This window comes from Passer domesticus, chromosome 20 (genome assembly GCF_036417665.1).
Source record: "Passer domesticus isolate bPasDom1 chromosome 20, bPasDom1.hap1, whole genome shotgun sequence".
In the NCBI taxonomy this organism is placed as follows: Eukaryota; Metazoa; Chordata; class Aves; order Passeriformes; family Passeridae; genus Passer; species Passer domesticus.
In genome coordinates this window covers 6,396,202-6,417,751 of record NC_087493.1, presented here as the reverse complement: position 1 = coordinate 6,417,751, position 21,550 = coordinate 6,396,202, and the positions used below count along the sequence as shown (strand labels likewise).

General features: G+C 37.5%; 1 long non-coding RNA gene across 3 annotated transcripts; it reads right to left on the bottom strand.

Annotated features, from left to right (window-relative positions):
• Positions 1–2,993: 2,993 nt before the first annotated feature.
• On the bottom strand, positions 2,994–19,568 carry LOC135284271 (uncharacterized). Of its 3 annotated transcripts, XR_010349692.1 has the most exons (7): positions 18,930–19,568; positions 12,454–12,673; positions 11,794–11,928; positions 9,996–10,278; positions 9,250–9,889; positions 8,575–8,710; positions 2,994–4,033 (listed from the first exon to the last, which is right to left on the bottom strand). It is a non-coding gene; the product is annotated as an uncharacterized LOC135284271 (long non-coding RNA). The 3 variants fall into 3 exon arrangements; XR_010349693.1 differs by lacking the exon at positions 12,454–12,673; XR_010349694.1 differs by lacking the exons at positions 12,454–12,673; positions 18,930–19,568 and adding an exon at positions 15,537–16,299.
• Positions 19,569–21,550: the final 1,982 nt, after the last annotated feature.

Genomic DNA, 21,550 nt, shown 5'->3' with positions numbered 1-21,550 from the left:
TGACTCTGCTCACAGTGAAAAAGCTGTGTTGCTGAATATGAGTCTTACATCTGGAACGGACACCTCCCATCCTTTGGCATAAGACAGTTGTGTTGTGAGATGCAGATACAGCTACTCCAGTGTGTCCATAAACTCAACCAAACTCAAATGAAGAGGCTAGCTGCTCAGTAGAGTGCAGGGAAATCAAAGGATGAAGCATAAAAATATGTATTTTTCAGTTAATGTTTGAAAATATATTGCCATTTTCTTCATCAGTCATAATCATATTATTTGATAAAACTATTTTCAATGGTAAATTCTCGGGACTAGGGATGAGCAGGATCATGACCACAGTGGAGCAGCAGTGACAACTGAACAGAGGTGAGCATTACCTGCAAGAACCTGCTTAATAAGTGCACTCTCATTTTAATTACAGATATTCTCAAGTTCACATTTGTCATATTAGTTTCCTTAGTTTTGCTGCCCTTTCCTTGTGTATTATGAGTATAATTTTCATGGTTCAATCTGTAAGATTTTTTCTTTCTGAATTAGCATCTGAATTTGACATTTTTCTTGATAATAAATAGGTTGTGCTATGATGGAAGTACCCAGGAAGACTGCATTACATTCTCTGGCAATTTATTTTAAAGACATGTAAATTGTGTCCTTCTTCCCAGGCAGCACTGATGCTACTCTATATAGCACATCTCAGAGCTTTTAAATCCTTAGGGAAATTATCTTTTAAATTACTTAAGGGGAGAAAAATAAAAAGGCAGCAGGGCTTGACACCAAGGATTAACTGCTCCTACATAAGTTAATTTGGTTCAAAGATGTGACACCTTCTGGATATTGATTTGGATATTTTAGTTCTATAACTCTTAAATTGTAGGCAAACTTGTCACATTATGAAGATTCTTGACTGGATTTTAAAATTTTAGAAGTGTTTATGAAATAACTACTGAAGTCATAAATGCTCTGTTATTCTGTATTTCTAAAAAAAATCAAAAACAGAGTAGTACAAGAGAAATGGGAAATAAATCAATTTCTAGAAACAGCAGCATCATCTGTGAAAGCAAATAAACCAATCCCACAGTTGGGGGACACCTGTGAATTTATCTGTCTCTTTGTACATGTTACACTCAGTTTTCTACCACTGATTCCAAAGAGGCATGGGGATATTTGGCATGTAGAAGAAATCTGCAAGATATTCAGCAATAGGGAAGTAAAATAAAAGGCTTTCATCTCTTGTAGAAACATTGTTAGTAACCCTTGATATTTTTTTTTCATTAAAGACTTTTTTTTTTAACTTGCTGTTCAATGAAAAGAGTGTGCATTTTTCAACAGATAAATAGGGATTGGGAATGAGTAGTACATTGACAAAGTGTAATGGCACACAATTAACACTAACAGGGTCCACACAGTGAGAAATGCTGCAAATAAGTGGGGATTTATAGAACACGTTGTAAGAGAAATAGTAATGTTTTTTCACCCGCAACAGAACCCAGTAATGTGGGGTTTTCTGTAGACATTAAGCTGTGTGGTTACTCTCACTTCCTCTTGCCTCATCCCTTTGCCACTTCTGTTACAGTTCTCCTATTCTGAACAGTTGCAGTTGGTTTTATTTAGAAAAAATCCTTTGATCACTTTTCCTTTGTCCTCCAAGAAGGTAGAGCTGATGGTGTGCTTGTGTAGAGGTTTCACATTTCAGACTACTCTTCTGCTTTTTTTCTTTAATTGTCATGTGCATAAATTACTATTGATCTGCTTTCATTTGCAGATCCTTGCCCTGGAATGATGTAGTCTGCTACTGAGACTTTTTTTTGTTGTTTAGTTTTGAAACACCTGTCACTTTCACAGGAATTATTTCCATGTGTCTCAGTTATTGGGGTTTTTATCCCACTTCTCTATGAAATGAATGTAGCTTTCTGTATATTTTTGTAATGAGAGTAATTACTTTTCTGTCTCAGTGTCACAACAGTTCTTCTGCTGAAATGATTATGTCATTAGAATTCCCTTCAAATAAGTCACAAGGGCTTGGCATGTAGTCTGGGTGATGTACAGTGATGTACAGATTGTGATTTCATAGGAGAGTGATAATAAATTTTTTCCTTCTCACTTTCTCCTGCAACTCCACAGTATTATATGAATAATCTTCAAAGATTCTGGGTATTTTCTAGGTGCAGTGACTTTATTTCTGTCCCTTTAAAATATTGTAAGAGGATGGAATAAGTGGATCATGTTAAATTTTCCGGATTTTGTCAGTTGACATGTTTCTAAAAGGAAATTTAAAACAATACTCAAATCCATAATATATTGTTCTCAGTAATTACAAAAACAGACAAGTTTTTACTCTTTGTCTTTTTAAGTCCAGTTGTCTATGTAGTCAAACATGTAACAAAGATATGTAAAAGTTTGTAAAATATAAAATTAGCTTTTTACGTGGTTGTCCTCTCTCCAGCACAGCACATCTTGCGCTGTAGGACTTTAGGTACTACCCTAAATTGTACTGAGATAATGAAACCTTTTTGCAGAAGTGGATTTAGTGGACAGTGAAGGGGAACCTGGAGGCACTTACACATTTCAGCTCTGACCTCTGCTCAGACTGGCAGGGTTTGGAGCCTTTGGAGTGATGATCTGGGCTCTTTTCTCCCGTGAAGGAGATGGGAAGATAAAATAATAGGTGATATCAGCCAGGTTAGTCAATTCACAGTTCAACAATACACATTAAGCTGATGAACATGGAGTATTTTTCTCTATAGAATCAAATATATTATTAGTCCAATATTTTAATTAAGGAAAATTGGATTCCCTTGTGAATTAATGATTAAGGCCACATCAAATGACATTGATCCGAGGCTAGAAATGACATCTTTCACCTTCATTTTATTCTTACATTTCTTCCAGCTATATTTCATTATTATCACCAGGAAATTTACTTAAGAAAGAACTAACGTACAGAAAATCTCTTGCTTCAATATTTATTTATTTTTCTCACTTTATTTCTTCTCCTTTGAGGTCTTATTTGCAGAGTTGTTGATGTAACTGCTGACACATCTAAATGTCAGGTGGGTTTTCTGGATTCCCACACATTCAGGACCTTGGTGATCCTTCCCATATATCCAGAGCAGGCACACATCCATCAACATTTCATTTTCTGTTGTCTGTGCTCTCAAATATTTTGAAAGAGACATTTTCTTTTCAGTAATTCTATTGTTGTATTCTGTTATCTTCTTGCTAAAATGATGAACTTCTATTTTAATTGATATTATTCCCACTTAGGCTGGTTTAAGTAGGTGCCCAGCACTCTATTTCCAAACATCCCTTTGTAGCCTCACTAAAGAAATGTTGGAGTGTTCCCTGAAATAGCTCAATGGTTTGGATTCTTTCTTCTTTTCTTCCCTGCAGTCCTATTCATTCACTTTCAAGTTTGCAGTTTCTTGCACTCTCTTCAATAATTAGACCTTCATCTCGCAGACCTTCCTCTTTTCATTAAATAACCTCAGACCAATGTAATGCTGCCATGAAATTCAGCTTGTTCCCATATTTGTGTCTATTCCCATTTTTGTGTATTCTATATGAATTTCCTTTCAAGGTAGCTGGTGTGACAGAACTTTTCTCAGTGCTTTACAGTTGCCATTTTTCCCTCTCAAATGTGAGGCCCTTGACATTTTTATTCACTTTGGGAAGGAAAATTACATTGTTCAGAACACCAAACTCCATGCTAGAAAACCCAATTGCCTGATTTGGACCATTCTTTTTAAAAACAGAATTTTCAAATCAACCTTCATGTTGGCAACTTTGTCCTCTAATAATTTAATGATGTCATTTTTGATTGCTGGTTTGAGAAGGATCTGTCATCAGATCTATAGAAAAGACAAAACCTCCAGGTTGCCTTCATCCTGTTGTATCTTAAAAAGAGAAATGCTTTTCCTCTCACAACTGGCTTGAATGTCCATGGTGCCTGGGAAACCTCAGGCAGTTTTGCAGGCTTGTGTGATTATACACTGAAATGTCCTCTTGACCTAGTCAAATCTCCTGCATTGTCAGCAGCATTCTGAGAAAAGCAAAATTAATTCTGAAGGAACTTCTTTAAGTCTTGGTTGACTGGTGCATACAAGAGGTTATAATTGCTGAGCGGTGCTCCTGCTTTTAATAATTATTACTTTACATATTTTTTAATAGTTATACTTTGGATTTGCCCATCAGCATCAGTAAAAAATAATACAAAGCAAATAATCCAACAACTATATATAATTACCTGTCTTTCAGTTCTTAATATTTCCCGGGGAGAGGGACAATTGAAGGGAATGTATGCAAATTTTCTGGTATTAAATTTGAGGACCCAATTATTAACACTATTTATTGGGGTCACTGAACTACCCCAGCAGGGAACTGTGGGAAGGAGGAGCTGGATATGGTAACTCCCACTCTCTGAGAAGGTGGAACGATTTCCTGTGTCTTCTGATGTATTAATAGAATCCACCCTGCCTTGCATAGGAGAATACAAAATACAGGTGTAATAGAAAAGCAATATAAACGTGTACAGTGACACCACTGGTAACACTGCCTGTAAAATTTAAATATACTGAGAATGGCTTTAAATTAACAGCTCTTGGAACTGGACCTTGTAAAACTCACTCATACGTGACAATTTTATTAACATTCCTGTTGCATATACAGTGCTGGAATTATACATGTGAAGAACATCCATTGTGGAAAAACAAATTTTTGTGTGTTTAATGGGTAAGATTACAGTGGTTAAACACTGTAATTATGATAATCATGGTGAATAGGAAGCTTTGAATCCATTGCTGCCACTGCTTTCAATTTTGTTGGAATGCTTTTCCATGAAAGCCATCAGCAGCAGAGAGGGAGGGGCAGGGAAAGGGGAAGGGGAGATGCACTGGCATTGATGAGGTGCATTTCTCATTAATTCAAGTACACTAACATGGAGACATTTCACATTCTCAAGCTACAAATTGAACAGCGAAGGCAGGTAAACAAATATATAACCCAACAAGGAGCAGGACTATTCCTTCAGCAAGGTCAGGAGTCCTTGTAATGAACAGTTGTCTTAGGACAAGCTCTTAAACCTCATTGAATTAGGGTCTGACCTGGCCTATTTTTTTTGAGAAAACATTTGGCTTCTGCTTCCTGAATAAGATTGTTTGATCCTAAAGTATTCTTAGTTGTTTAACAATAATTCTGACCCTGAATGGTCTGTCCACCCTCGACTAAAGTTTTATGGAAAGAGTTGCTCAGGTATCAGTGGTGCCTTCATCAAATGGCTGGATTTTTTTTCACAGTACAGATTTTTAAAAAAAGAGGAGATCAATATTTTGGAGACCCACAGTGTTCAGTTTTGAATACCAGCTTATTTAATTTGAAAGGCTTTTTGATTTCACTTCACACACCGAAAATTTTGCAAGATTTACTGACTGCAGCTTTTGCTCTGCAGAAGCAGCTGGAAAGCTCTTACTTGTAAGGAAACACTTGATAAAAGTCACATACAACCTCAATAGACTAAAATTCCAAAACCTAGTGAATCTTGTTCTATCTAGATTTGGGTGGGAAAGAAGGATAATTTTCTCTGGGTTTTTTTTTGGTTTTTTTTTGTTTTTTTTTTTTTTTTTTTGGTTTTTTTGGGTTTTTTTTTTGTTTTGTTTTTTTTTGTTTGTTTTTTTTTTTTTTTGTGGGTGTGTGTAAAAAGCTATGCAGCAGAAACACAGAATTTTAATAATTTTTCCCACTCACACAGTATCAAATGCCAATCTCTGCCAGGCCCCTTGGCAATACAGTTCCTGACTGAGTGGTTAGACAGGGATGCAGGAATACCTGGCTGGATGGCTCTGCTGGCCACAGCATCTCCAAGGACCTCATTAGTTCTTTGCAAAGAGAAAACTCTCCATCCTCTCTCTGCTCTCTGCTGGTTGCTCTAATTTCTCTATCTCTCTGTCTTGTGCTCTCTCTCTCTCATTTTACTTCCAAAATGGCTAAATTGGATATTGTGGAGATTGTTCTCACTACCATATTATCAACATCTATAGTACATGGATGTCAAAGAGTGATTATCGCTTTGGAAAATCCAAATAACTTTATCAGGGCCCATCCTCTGAGGGAGTGGGAGATATTTTTCCCTTTTCTCTTTTCCTGTGGCACAGTTTTTGTATAATAGCCCTAATCTTTATTGCTTTGTGGTATATAGCTCTTGCCATTAATGGCCATCAGGATTGATTAAATGCCTGAGCCTCAATGTGCCTCCCATGAATGGTTATCAGGATTGATTAAATGCCTCAGCTTCAATATTTAATCAAACTCACCAGCTGTTGATTGCTGTACACTACAAAATCATCAGATTATTCCTTAAATATGATGCAAGAAGGATTTTCCTACTGCCCCCAGAATCTCACTGATTCAAGAGAGCTTGTGGGAAGAGTTTTTCATTATGTTTGTGTTATTTACATATAGATGACAACAATGGAACCAGCTGAAAGGAAATACTACACTCATCATTTATATTCACTAATAAAAATAGGGACAAAGAATATCACACAAAAAAATTTAGATGAGGCAATACAAGTTGTTTGCATTAAAAAGAATTTTTAAAAGTTATTTTTAAATGTATTCTGTATATTTGGGGTTGTTTTTTAATCCACATGTCAATACCAGGAAATATGACTGCATTGATTTTTACAGGAATTACTCATGTGATGTTATCACATGAATAAATTACTAGGTATTCATTCTTTATTAAGATTCCACTGTATTACAAATGAATTCTTATCTCATAATTTGCACTTTCTGTAAGTACCTTGTGGTTGAATGTCAAAATACATTCAGCAAATCCTCCAGGCTAATTGGTAAACGGGAAAAACTAATTGTAGTTTATAGGAACATAATTAGGCTGGAAGGAGAACCATGATCCCTGAGTTAGGAGGAAAATAAATGCCTGCATGGCTCTCCAGCCAAGTTGTCTCTGGGATAACCAGGAGCCTGGGGGACCAGGTGATGCCTAAATGAATGGGAAACAACAATATCAATTCTTATGTCCTGCTTGTGTGGTGTGCTGAGGCTCCTTCCAAGGTCAATTCAGCATATGGGTGTTATTTGTGATGCAATAAAGACTATATAGGTAGCAATTAATATCTGAAATAATAAGGAGATAATAAAAAAATTAAGACAAAGAAGGCCCTGAGCCCGTAAGTTCTCAAGGAACAGCAGGTAAAAAACAATCTGAAGGTCATATTTTTCTGTTACAAATAACCATGGCACCTCAATCCTAAAGACCAATGAACGCCTAAACATATCTACAAAAATTCACCTTCACCATTGTGTGACTGCATTTAGTTTCCACTTACCATCTATGGCATCATCCAACTCTGTTTCAAAGCCCTCTTATTTTTTCTGTAATTTGCCATGTTGAGTGTCTAATAGATATTAGCAAAATATAACTTAGAGTTGGGAAAGTTTGCTATTTACTGTGTTTTGGGATGGTCTTTCCTCCTTGAAATATTTTGTGTCACGAACTGATTTTTGTTTGATGCAGAGAGTTAACAGAGGAGAAATACCTTCTGTTTTAACACGATTACTACAGAAACAATTCCCAAGTGAACTGACACAATAAATGCTTTTAGAGTTGTTTCTCTTCTTTTAAACTTATAGGCTAAGTTAAGTAATGCAGAAATAATGCAGACACTGTTTATGTAAGTATTAATTATGTGTTCTTTGGGTAGGGCTTAATTTTACTCTTTTTTTTTGTGATAAACTGCAGGCTGCTGGTATTGCAATCTAGAAAAAAAAAAGAAAACCTAAAATAAAGTTTAGTAACGTGCCTTTCTACACCAGGTTCTTCTCAGGTAAAAGGCTAGTGAAGATCAAACCTGTTGTTTCTCTTAAAATTTTAAGGACTATGAAAGCATAATTTGATTGAATATTTATCACCAGAGTGTAGCTGCTTTTCAAGTGCTCATCTTCTTAAGAAATAAAGTCTTTCTCTGTTGTTTTGTTTTGTTTTTTGGTTTTTTTTTTCTTTTTTTTTTTCTGTGGAAATTAAGGTTTAAAGGAAAGTTTGAAGTACAGGTGGCATTTCAGGTTTTGTGTTAATTTAACTGCTTTAAGCCATTGGTGAGTTTTTCCCCAGACCTGTTGACAGCTGGGTGAGTGTTTGAGGTAAACACATAAATTATCTCCACTCTGCAGTGAATCTTAAGCAAGAAAAATACACAAACATTATGTAGAGCATATAATATATTACATTTATCAGTATATGTTTAGACCCAATCTGGGGAGCAGGAGGAAAATGGAGTTTCACAGCCTATTTTTATTAATCCGTAGTTCAGCAATATATTTTTATTCATCTAAAGTCAGTGAGCGGTGTTTGAAGGCAGAGCTATAAATCCTGAACTTTCCCTGGGTAAAACTATGTCTGACTGTGACATAATATCCTAAAATATCCTGGTCCTTACCAAAGGCCTAAAACCCACTCAACCCTAAAATAGCTGCGGCGTTCCATCACCCTCTAGATTATAATGATTTTTTAAAAAATATTGCTAAAAGGTATCTATGTCACTATAAAAGTCTGACTAAAGAAAATACCTGAATAGTTGTTCAGCCATAATAGTGGTTTGCTGTTGTTTAGCTGAAGATGGATTTTACTTGATTTCATTATTTTGTTGCTATCCAAATCCAAAAGCTCATTAGGTGTAGCCCACTGTTGCTTCCAAGGGAAACACTGCAAATGAAAGGAATTAGCAGAAATTGCTGACTAGTTTTGCTGAGCAAACAGAGTTAATCTCTCCGTGTATATTAGTAAAAAACCAAACCAAACTAACAAAATCAAAAAAAAAAAAAAAAAAAAAAAAAAGAAAAAGATACATTTAATTCAAAAATGTGCAGCATCACTCAGTGAATCTTTTTCAAAATTTCATGGATGAACTATATATCTCAAAGTACTAAAAAGTGGATGATCACATCATGTGATCACACAGAGATAATAATTTGCTTTACTACTACATTTCCCCACTATAATTTCATTACATTTATGGCTTTTTTAATAACACTTATCTGTCTGATGTTAAACTGGGCATGACACAGCTCATGCTGCTGGAGTGCAGTCTGCCATCAGTGACTGGAAAACTCCAAACAGTAGGCACAGGTCCTCTTTCCTGTGAATTCATTGAGCACCAGAAGTGCTTTTTCTAAAAACACAAAGGCAAAGAAAAAGGGACTGTCTAACACTTGTTATCTATAAAAAGATGGGAGAATCCTTACATCTTAGAGAATAGTTCCTCTAAGTTGTTTACAGCAATTGGAGTGAATGTTAACGTAGTCCTTGTGCCAGTGTTGTGAAGTGTCTTCTCCATCATAGTTGGGAAACCATAAAGGAGAAAATAGATTATTTAATAAAAAATAAATAATTCACCCAGCTTAGGAAACAGCTGAGCAAAGAGCCATTCTTTAGTTCCTGAATTTTGTGTCAAAAAAGCACTTGATTTTACCATTAACATCACTAACATTACAAATATTTAAAGCAATTGGATTGGATTTTGAGCCAGCATTAATTAATATCACTTCATAGGTTACACTGCATGTGTAGATTTTGGCAACATCCACTTCACTGTGAAAGTTTGGGTGCTGCCAGAGCTTGCTGCAATATTAAAGGTCTGTAGGAGCACAGATCCATGCTCCACAACTGTTGAAGTACAGCTGTTGTGTTTTGCACAGTTAACCTCAAGGGGTGACCAGTTCTACAGCTTTAGAGAGCTGAGAACTATTAGGGCTGGGATATGCACCCACCTAGAGATAAATAGACTTTTTAAAAATTCTGAAAGGGTTGAGTTTGCCAAAGGATACACAGAATCCCTTATCTCCAGTATGGTTCCCCTCACTCCAGCTGTTTACCCAAGTATACCTGTTGAAATATGAAAGTTAAACATTATTAAGGTGTTTCTCTTGATAAAGTGTTTTGGAGTATTTTTAACTAAGGACCCAGTTTCTCCTCTGAACCTACAACTTACGGAACATCACAGCATTGTTACAGCCTGCTCTGTTTGCACGTGATAGTTGGATCCTTGAAATTCCCAGCCTAGAGTGGGTCCTCACTGTTCTCTTCTCCCAGTTTGACGTGGAATTGAATTTGTCTCCCATTCCTTTCTTCATCAAGCTTTTCTTCACCTTCCTCCCTCCCTCATGGAAAATATCCTCCCTTTAATGAAGGCAGGAAGGCAGCTGCTCCCTGCTTTTAGTGAGCTGCCTTCCCTGTGGGTCTCTTTAAGCACAGTCACGGGTAGAATTAAAAGGCTGAAAGTAAAAAGAATAATTTATATTTACAAAGCTGGAAAGTCCCTGATGAAACTCCTTCCCTTCTCCTTTCAATCTTTTTTTACCAGTCCTGTGACAAAGTAGATCTGAATGCCTGGGGACAAAGTGATGCCTTAGCAGCTCCAGAGAAAAGGTGTTGTCACATTCAGATCCCACCTGTCCTGTGGGGAGGTGTCAGGACAGAGGGATACAAGTGCACTCTGCCTGGAAATGACCCATTTTTCCACTTAAATTACTGAGTTTAATAATGTTTCTGCATCCTCATTTAAAATTAGGAACAATGGAGGCATTTCCCAAGCTCTGTAAATAATGCCATTTCTCTGAGGGGTGCATGACATGACTGATACGTGTGTATTTTCTTATAATTGAATCTTGGCTATATGGAGAAATACACAGATAAATAATTTAAGTTCCTTTTGTTTTCCTCCTTTTCTTCTCACTAATGAGAGAAGCTGTAGAGAAGGGAAGAGTTCCCTCAGTTAATTGATAATTTTCTAGCTGACAGTCACACCAAAGTCCCTGGTGTGAAATGCAGGGAGAAAAGAATCCCGAGTGAAAAGTAGAGAAATTACAATAGTAGAAATTAACTGCATTTTGCTGGAAAACTTGGCAGTAGGATTTAGTGTCTCCAGTTTGTGTCTTTAAAAAAATCAAGTAATTATGGAACATCTTGAGCAAAAAACTAGAAAGAAAAAAGGATGCCACAAGACTACTTCTGCCAGAGTTTTGCCAGGGAAAGGGAAAGGAAAACAAACCTGAACCTTCTTCAAGTAAGCAGTTTAACCTCCAGGCATCTCTAGTGGGGTAAATATTTTGCCTTTTTGCTCTGTGAGCTGTTGAATTTTTGGAGTTTTCCCCAAAACATCATCAGTTTGGAATTTACCCAGTAAACCAAGAAACATCTTTCTGAGTGAGTTTGGAGGAGTTCCCAGTTCACACTTAAATTATGGCAAATAGTGTAAAAAAATGGATTAGACACAGCAAGTTTCATGAGCACTGTAGGTTTGTGGAGATGTTTTTATGTGCATTTCTAAAAATCCCTTTTTTATTCTGAGATCTATTAAATATTTTTCTCTCTCTATCTGCAGCTAACTTCAGTATGTTAATATGATTTTGGATGATGGGGCTTAAAGACAATATAATGCAGCTTGTACTTGTAGGTGTGTACTTGCAAGTATGTAAGTGTACTTGTATACTTGCATTGTATAATGCAGCTGTTTTTATTGAGCTATAAAATGCCCTGACCCCACAGCCTTGAAACTGGGGCCTTAAATTTAATAACCAGGGGCTGAATTTTCTTTCTTTAGCTGAAATATCACCTCTAGACCCTCACACAATGGCTTATTGCTATCCTTAAAGTTCTAAAATCTAATATTACCCTTGCTTTTCTACCACCTTCCCTTTAAATTCACACATGTGGATTGAAGTGTTTGAAATTCAGTACAAATTTTCCCCCCTGGGATTGTTCTGAGTGGTGATATTCAGTTACTGTACCTTGATGTCAGCCTGACTTTGGGGGAATCTGCTCCCTCTCCATGCTCTGAATGCCCAACTCAGCTGTTTCCATGAGGATCTGAGGAGGAAATTTCGCCTCCCGTGCCTGGCTGCCACTGGGATTTCTCAGGAGATCTATAATACATGATGCAAGTTGCTGCAGTTTTCCCCCCCTCCTTTCAGTCAATAGCTTTAGTCCTTCTGGCCAGACTTCTGCAGCAAAAATACCCAAAAACCCCTGTGTATCAGCACTTGTAATTGCTGATGAATGAGTTAGTTTTTAATTTTGTGGTAGAGGGGCTCTGATGAAAACACAATTTACATTCCTGTATATAAATGACCAGTTATAATGGGATTTTGACCATTGGACAAATGTAGTCAGAGAGATTCAGCCTGCTGTGAGCAGCTAATTAGAGTCCAGAAACCATAATAAAGTATTTACTGAGTATTCTTTTAGCAAATCACAGCACTTAAACAGCAGTTCACGCTTGGAAAGGACACTGCGTAATTTCATTAATTTAATGAATAAAATCCAGATTATGCCTTGGAAAAGATAGCTCAAATGTTTCTGAATAGAAATCAAATTTTGTATGCCTCAAGAGAGCAAAATTAAATATCTTTCAACAAAAGATTAATTGCCATCTTTGTGCAGTCACAGACCTGATGGATGTCATGCTTCAGGTATGAGATTTCCAGAACTGTGCTTCTATTCTGCTGTGTGGCTGGAAAGGCTTAAACCCAGCTGAGCTTATTTGAGAAATTTTTTGTTAATGTCAGAGTAAAGGTTCCAGAAAATAAACTGTCTGTGTGTTCTATGCATCTCTGTAGCATTAGCTTGTTCTGGTATTTCTGTGGAAGTCTGCATTCGAGTTCCTTGCTCCTGGATAGAGAGGTGACAGGATGAAAGATGGTTTTTAACTTGTTTCTCCTGACTTGGAGCAGAAACTGGTAGTCATTTAAAAAATCCCAAGAAACTGGCATCAAATATGACAAAATTGAGTCAGATTTTTGTAAAATTCAAAGTCTGAACATATTTCAGCATAAAATGCTACTTAAGGAAGAATTGTCTGGAAAGTAACATCAAGATTTCCAGTCTACAAATGTGATACCTGTAGGGAATAACTTTATTCCTGTCTAGAAAAAGAAAAAAAAGCCTTTAGGCTTTTTTGAGTGCATCCGACTCAATAAAGTAAATAAAACTATTTAACATCCAGCTGCCTTAACTCTGGTCCACTTTTCTATGCCGAAATCAATCCCATTTTAGGTGTTGGGACTACTCCTGGTGCATCTTCAAGTACATGGTGATGTGTCTGCAAAGGCAGGACATGAGTGAGGGAACTGCTCTGCCTGCTCAAATGCTGCTGAGCTGGGCATCTAACTTGACAAAGCTTTAACTTATTTTAAATTTATTTAAACAAATAATTCCCTGGGGAAATTTAATTTTTTTTTCAGAATTTCAGAGTGGACTTGAGTCCGAAGGTGGTAGTAAGATGAGAGATTTAAGCATGAGATTAACTATTCCCAGCACAGCTTAAATAATGTAGGCCTGAGAATTATGTTGAGAATTGATGCTGAAACACTCTCACTTTAGTCTGAAAGATTTTTTGGTTATTGATATGCCCTGGGAGTTGTGATGCTCTGGTTAGGTTTCTATTGTGAACACCAGGGACCTATGCAGTTTCTGGGGTTTTATTTAAATGTTAGTAAATATAACAGAGAGATTTGCCAAGACTGGTGTAAGGCAGCTGAATGAACAGGAGATTCCCCAGCTTTTGCTTCAGCAAATCTGGTATCTGCAGACAAAGATTTCCCCTCTTGAGCCTGATTTTGAAGATCTGCTTGATGTAGAAGGAGGTGTGGAGGTAACAGGCAGGATTTTGATAAACTGAAAGACATCAGGATGATCTTTAAGATCCCTTTTAGCCCAAATCATTCTGTAGGGTCAGGGATTTTTTTTTTCTTTTACTACAGAATCAAATGTGCTGGAAAACCAACAAGGTGTAAATTGTGGGTTATGTCAGATAGCGAGATATACCAGTGCTTTAGGGATGTTAATTATGACTTACAATCAGCAGTATTATTCTTATAATTAAGAATTTTAGACAGGAGATGTCCCAGGTAAAGGCTTGCAGAGGTTGTGCTGAGCTTCTTAGGGAAAAAAGCAACTTGGAGAGAAACCTTGATGCTTTTTGTAGAACTCAGAATAGATCTGAGTAAATGTTTGGTAGAATATTTATTTTTAAAGGATATTTAAATATTTGGTTTGCATGCTGACAGCTGCTAATTTTTGCACTTCAGATTTCTCAAAGAAGCCCAAAATGAGGAACTGTTTTTTTAAAGCAATGACTAATGTTTTCCTTACATAAAATTTGAAGAGCTAAATGTTGTTATTAAGTGCCTACAAGCTGACAACTTCAGTAGCTGAAACCAGGGGGTTGTAAAATAAAACAGACATTAAATACTGAGAGGGAGGAGGAGAGGCTTATTTAGAAAATGCCAAGTCATGTTGCTTCACATTGTGGCCAAATACATAAACGTTGTCAAAATTGGGTGCGAGCACTCAGCAGGTGTCTGATGGAGTGGTTGTGATGCCTTTGTTGGGCTTGCCTAAAAACAGAGGCCAGACAAAATTAAGAGACTAAAAAGCAGTTATATTTATTGAGGGACCTTCAGGTAAATTTAGGGCAGACAAAGCACCCCCAGGGGTGCCCTGGGTTACAATATAAAAATGAATTCTATTCCCATCCTCAAGAGCTGCAGAAACCAGGAGGTGCATTTTTTTTTCCTTATCTCCTGTTAATGGGCCCATGTCTTGCCACATGACTCAGAGACAACTCCCTGAGGGAGCCATTTCTGTTTAAGGGGTAATCAAGGACCCACCGAGTGACTCAGATGATATCAACCCACTGTGAGACTCTCTGCCCAGGGGGGAGGAGCTAATCATCCCTACCTGGATATAATCTGGGTGTTGGGACACCACAAGCAGTCTTTCCACTGGATTTCCAGAGGAATGGCTGCCCTTACCCACTGGATTCCAGAGGACAAGAGCTAACAGATCGTTTCTACAGGATCACCGCTTCAACAAGACCATTTCCTCTGGGCTGCTGCCACCACCCCAACTAGCAGGGTGTCGGGTTGTGTTCTGTTTCTGTCAGTGGTTTTTCTTTTGTATTACTGCATGCATTTGTGTTTTTTTCCCCTTTTCCTAATAAATTGTATTTCTGACTTGGAGTCTCTCACAGGTTTCGCTTTCAAACCAGAACAAGGGGTTACACTCAAAAAATGGATGATGGGTCACAGGTTTTCATACTTTTATAAGTTTGGTCCATTTGCATATTGGGGGTTAATCTTTCAATCACAGCTTCAGGTAATTAAGTAATTTATTTTGCTCCCCACCAACTTAATTTTGTTTATATTTCTTGGGGCCTGAGACAGTGAGGAGTCCTTGACTCCCAGGCCTAGAGAGGAATTGTTCTGTCTGACCAAAATGTGAATACAGTAGCTAGCACCGTATATGGAGTTTAGAGTTACACACTAAAGAATTGCAGGATTACAAATATATAAAAAATACAAAAGCTAAAATCCTGAGGCATCAGTTGCTGCTTTCAGTAGAGGTTTATCTGGACTGATGGGGTGGGGCCTTCCTTGGCTGCTGCTTCTGGTCACGGGAGTGTGACAGCCACAGACTCCCAGGAAGGGTCACACTGTGAAGTTTCTTGATAAAAACTACAAATATAGTTCACCTGCTGTGAATCCAGGTGAGCCAGCTTTGGTCTGGGATGATGAATTATTATTATTTCACCTCACAGATTTCAGAAATTTGCTTGAGTAGTAGGGGTGTGGAAGTGAAGAATTCCCTGGCCTGTGGGCCTGGCTGACATAAAACATGAGTTCTGCATTCTCTGACTGTCTCCTTAGGAGCTCAAGTAGCTGAAAACTTTTAAGCTCCTCAGGTATCTCAGTCAACCCCAAGTGCTGGTCAGCTTTGCATACAGGGGGACTTCTTGGGTTTAGTTTGAAATTATTCTGGTCAATGAGAGAAAATAGCAGGAGTTCTGGTGCCTGTGTGTCTTCCTCATCCTTCTCATGCCCTATTGAGGGAGAAAGGAGAGAGACTCCTGAAAGCCAAAGCAAATGTGGTGAATGACTCTGACTGAAACCTTCAGACTGGGACTTGATGCATGAAACCAGCTCACAAGTGAATATTCTTGTCTGTGATGGAAAAGGCAACCAAGTGTTGCACTTGTTCTTTCACACCTACAGCCCCTGCTTCTGCCAAGATATGTTTCCTTCATTTGTGCCCTTATTTAGCATGCTGTCCACCTACTATCTGCATTTCCATTATGTTTTTAAATGAGCAATAAAATAACCATTTACATAATGAATACACTTATATTGATATTATGTTATATAACTTAGAGATGGTGCTTAATTATGACTTGTTTATAATTAGGTGTCTTGCTATGCCAGCTAGCTTTTATGTTATTTATAAAACTTCAGGAACATAGAGAAACATGAGTATTTGAGTGTGAAATCTTTGAAATTGTTTAACCCTTCCATGCCCATTTCCATTTATCTTGGACCTCCTCTTTTACTGCTGAATATTCATGGCAAATGGAATTTTTTTTTGAGCATATAATGGCAAGAAAATGCTGTTGTTTTCAATTTTAGTTTGGATTCAATTGTTTAGTTGGTTCAGAGCAGGAGGTTGGAATGACAGGAGAAGGGCAGTGAAGCTGAGGAAGAGTCTGGAGAATGAGTCCTATGAGGAGTGGCTGGGGGTGCTCAGCCTGGAGAAAAGGAAGCTCGGGGGGACCTTCTGGCTCTACACAACTCCCTGACAGGAGGAGGGCGTCAGGCTCTGGTCCCAGGGAATAGGGACAGGAGGCTGTGCCAGGGGAGGCTCAGGCTGGACACCAGGAGGAATTTCCCCATGGAAAGGGTGGTCAGACATTGGCCAGGGCGCCAATCCCTGGAGATGCCATCTGGAGAGAATGTTTCAGAATGGAGATGGAAACACTTGGAAAGGTCTGCTCCCTGCAGTAATTTTAGGTTAAAAATAATTAAGGCTGGATAATCATGGGAGAATTTTTAGATCATCTTATAGAATGGTCAATAGGCCTCCCTGTTTTAACAATCTGAAAGAATAGCAGATATGTATTTATGAATCAGGGCAGCATCAAACAACCGAAGATGCAGATTCCTCTAATTTCTAAAGAATTTTTCTTTACTTTTAATTCCAAGTAATTAATTGGCTTTTGGATTATCCCAGTTAGTTTTCTGCTCCAATGCAGAGCTGTATTTCAGAAGAGTCTGGGCTGCTCATGTGGTACAGACTATCCTTTTTCCTTTTCCTTCCATTATGTAATGTTTATCTTATCTGTTATAGCAACATAAATGCTTTTCTAATTTTGGGCATGTTTTCTTTTTTTTTATTAGAACATGTTTCACATTATTTATTTTTTAATTATTGTTAATTTTCTACTAAGATGACTTCAGACTGTCCTTTATTTGTCAATTGATTGCTTTCACAAATATTCCTTCTTGAAATACACTATTTTCTTTCTTTCTTGTTTGTTTTTGAAAAACCATATTAATGAAATAGAATAAGAAAACAGAATAATGAAAGGAAAATTTTTTTGTTTGTTTTTTGTTCTATTTTGAAGCCCAGAATCAGAGAAGTGGTGGTTGTAAGGGACCTCTGGAGATCTCTATGAAGCCTCATTCCTCCAAGCAGGACTTCCAGATCAGCCTGTATTCCTGGAAGGGTGGAATACATTCATAGCTGATAACTTAAGGCTCTGAACATATCATATTCTCCATATTTAGAGGTCTAGTTCAGTTCTTTTTGAAGTACATAAATCCTAGTTGTTGCTTCTCTGCTATTTCTACACAGAACTTGTTCAAACTCATTCACAGGAAAAATGAAAGACTGAAAAGAAGTGTCATCTGCAAGCTCCTAGAGAAGGTTAGATTCCTGAATGCCGCAGCAGAAAGACATTTTTATTCTGTTCTTGAAGTGGAAAGATCTGTATTTTGGTTTTAGGGCTTAAATTTGAATTTAAATTCAATAGAAATCAACTTCTTTCTCTGCATAAACATGCTCTGGAGAATTATTACCAAAATCCACAGCTAAGATATGCCTAATTTGGCAGCTTATTTATTGCTTTATTGATTAACACTCAGGCAACAGCAGCAGTGAAACACTTCCTTCAGTTTTCCATCTCTTTACTCCTGCTTTTCTCTCTGTGGATTACTCTGTGTGTAATCAGAGAAAATGTCAATCGTTCTGGTGTCTCAAGGAACAGAACCAACATTTTAGGCTACTTAACTGTATTTCCAACTTAACTTTTCTATAACAACAACAACAACAAAAACAACATCAGAGAAAAAAAATAAACCAAAAAATGTTTTGGTTTATTTAAAACATTTTTAATTGTTATTATTCATACAAGATGTTAAGGGAATGGCACTCCAAAGAATAAAAGCATGAAAACAAACTGCTACATAAAAGTGCTGTTTTGAACAGACTGTAAAATTCTGAGCTGGTGCAGTTACATTGCAGGTATTGGTTGGAGTCAGTGTATGTAAGAATTTATGTAGGATATGTTTTCCATAGGAAAGAATTTGCAAGAACAAAAAAGGGCATTTCATTAAAGGTAATCACATTCTCTGCCTTGCATCCAGCAGTCCAGAAAGAGTTTTTTAGGTAAGTGAAAGTGAGAAAAAGAAATGCAGCTCTTTAGAGAAGTTTGTGAAAAAATGGGAACAGAGCAGATTGGGAATGTGAGGTGGAATTGTCATTTTTGTTCTTTTCTCTGTAGACCCATAATACAACAAATTATATCTGGATATCACACACACATACACACATTTATATATATGTGCATCTATATATATATATAAACTTGAGATTAACATGTGCTACAGAATCAAGTTTCTGCCGCCCTTGTTGCTCCTGCCCTGCCCGAGAGATCTGAACCCCAGATGCATTTTTTGCAGTAAGTCAGGATTTCTGCAGTAGCAGAATCTCTCCCCTTGGAAGAGATGTAGATGCCAAGATCACCATCTTAAATATGAGAAGGATAAGCTATGTAGTACAACTCCTAAAGGCACAAACATCACTTGTAACTTACCTTTGTGCAGGATCCACCCCCAGGTGAGTTCCATGAGTTGCCAGGTGACAACACAAAGCAGTCACTGCTAGAAGTTCTGCAGGAGGTTCATGCTCACCCCAGGATCTCTTTTCTTCTGTTGATCACAATATGTTTAGTACTAATGGGAACACAGAGTCTTCGCTTTAGTGCCACGTTTCATGCCAGGCCCTGCAAAGCAATTCTGGGGCTTTCAGGAGTCTGTTCTAAGAGAGGTTTCTGCAGAGCTGATTCTCATGCTCTGGTTCCTGTGTCCATTTTGGGAAGAGAGTATCGGAATAAATCACACAAGACTCCATTTTCTTCATGGTGGCAAAACCCCATTCTTCCTTCACGTAACTCATTTTTATACAGTTTTAGAGACCTCGTGTGTGACTCCAGTTGGTTAGTAGCTTTCTTGCCAATTACTTTATTGGTTAGTTAAAAGTATTTTACTTGTCTATCAAATCTTTCTACTCTTGAATTGTTTACATATTTTCTTCACCGGTTCTTGTGGGATAGATTTAATGTTTATGCAGGTGTTAGTTGTTTTTCACCCAGGAATTGATTGTTATGAATAAACTGTTCACATCAGGATTGCTTTCACATGGGAACTTGCAAAGCGTTACCCTGACAAGACTAGCCACTGATATAACAGATCAGGCCTGGTTTTATGAGGCCTTTCATTTATAATTTTTCTACCTTACTGCTACAAGAGAGGTTCTGTAAACCTGTATGCTTTCAGCTGGATCGCCATGCTGGCTTTTTATCAGTGTGAGCAACTAATGGCAGCACTGGAAAAGGCCTGGAATGTAATAATAAATGTGTGAAAAAACACTCCAAATCCTGTTCGTGTGGATGCCTGAATGGCACAGAACACAACTCACTTGAACAGCACAGGCATGTCTCAAAGCAAGTGTTACATGGGACAAATAATACCTGTACTTGGAAACTGAGATGCTCAGTCAACCCCAGAGAGACAGGGGAAGACATAACCTGGCTATTGGTTAACATGTCCCACAAGTATTTAAACAGAGGAAGTTTTCCTCATCATCCAAAATGTCTGGTGTAGAAGGAGAAAGATCAAAGTGTCTCACTGGCTTGCTTTAACGGCTGTGAATTAGCTCTGAGCAAGGTGTTAATTAAAAAACAATCTGGAAGAAAGTTTCAGGATTTGCATTTTGCAACAGAACTTGGCTCAAGTCAATGGAGAAGTTTTTCTAAGGTTAAGAGCATTTTCCCATAAGCCTGGCTCGGTGTGTATTTCAAATGATGCAAAATAGCTCTCAGCAAGGATCAATGCATTTGTCACATCAAAACTGCACTGTATGATGTATATTACCTGGGACTGGCAGTAGCCTGATTTATCAGAGTAGCCCAGACGTAAAAGCCTCATTCTGTAGTTCCGTTTACAATTTTCCTAAACCATCTGAGGAGAATACTTTGTGTGTCATTCTCCCTGTCATACTGTCCTTTAAAAATATACAAAGCACAAGACTAATAGACTGAATTGTCAGGAAAGCTTTAGGATCTGATGGGTCTTAATTTGATGGTCTGTGTTCTGTCTCTGCTTTTTGCTGTTGGACTATTGAATATGTGGAGTTCTCACCTCTGTTGGCATGAATGGAGATATGCTTCAAGAAAACTTGTAAATGTCATCTTTTTTTTGAAATCCATTGCCATTTAATTAAAAGTGTTTTAATTTTAATCTGATTCAGTCACAGAAAATATTGATAGTGTGATTGCAAGAGGGGTATCTGGTTTTCATTGTGTTCCCCACAATTTTCCAGTAAAGTATTGAAGAATTCTCTGGGTTCCTCCAAGATTTGGCTCTCTCTAAGGACAAGATCCCTTTTTTCTGTTATTTCTGTATCTTCTTACATCTATTTCTATATCTATATCTTACTTCTAAAGCCACTAGGAAGTAGTTGCAAGAGAAACAGGGAGGCACTGTGAGCTGGGTTTTTGAGAAATGTATAATAAAACACTTAAAAATGCTCAGAGAGTGGTGCAATAAATATATTGGAAAAGACAATGTAATAAGAATTGCAGGTAATTAATGGAGTTGTGCTTTTTAACTGTTGTTTCTACAGTGTATCCATGCTGAAACTCACAGGAGGCACCCCTTCTCTATTAGCTGGATTTTTAACTAGCCCAGCTTCCCAATACCCTCAGATTTATGATTTTATGTCTCTTCCAGGGTGTCTATAATTAAGCAAAGCTGAGGGTAAGATTTAGTCAAATGATGCTGAAATTAAACTCATTTCACATCTTCTGAAAGGCTCCAAACTTTATTGATGTTGGGATATTGAATGTAAATGTGCTGTATTTTGGTCTGGTTTATTTTTCCTTTAAGGCTGATGGAAGGGGATTATTTTTAGCTTTTCTGATATGTAACAGCTCCACAGCAGTAGAAAGCAGCTCCCCCATATGAATCTCCTATGTATTATTTAGGATCCAGAGATGCTATGACATCTTTCCATCTATTGCTATGCTTATCAGAGCATGATATGAATGCATTCTGCTATAAAAGACGACAAATGTAAAGCACTAGGTAAACTTCAGAGCTGGTAATCTCCTGGCATGCTTTATTGCTTGGGTTTGAAGGGGCTCTAGAGCTTCTC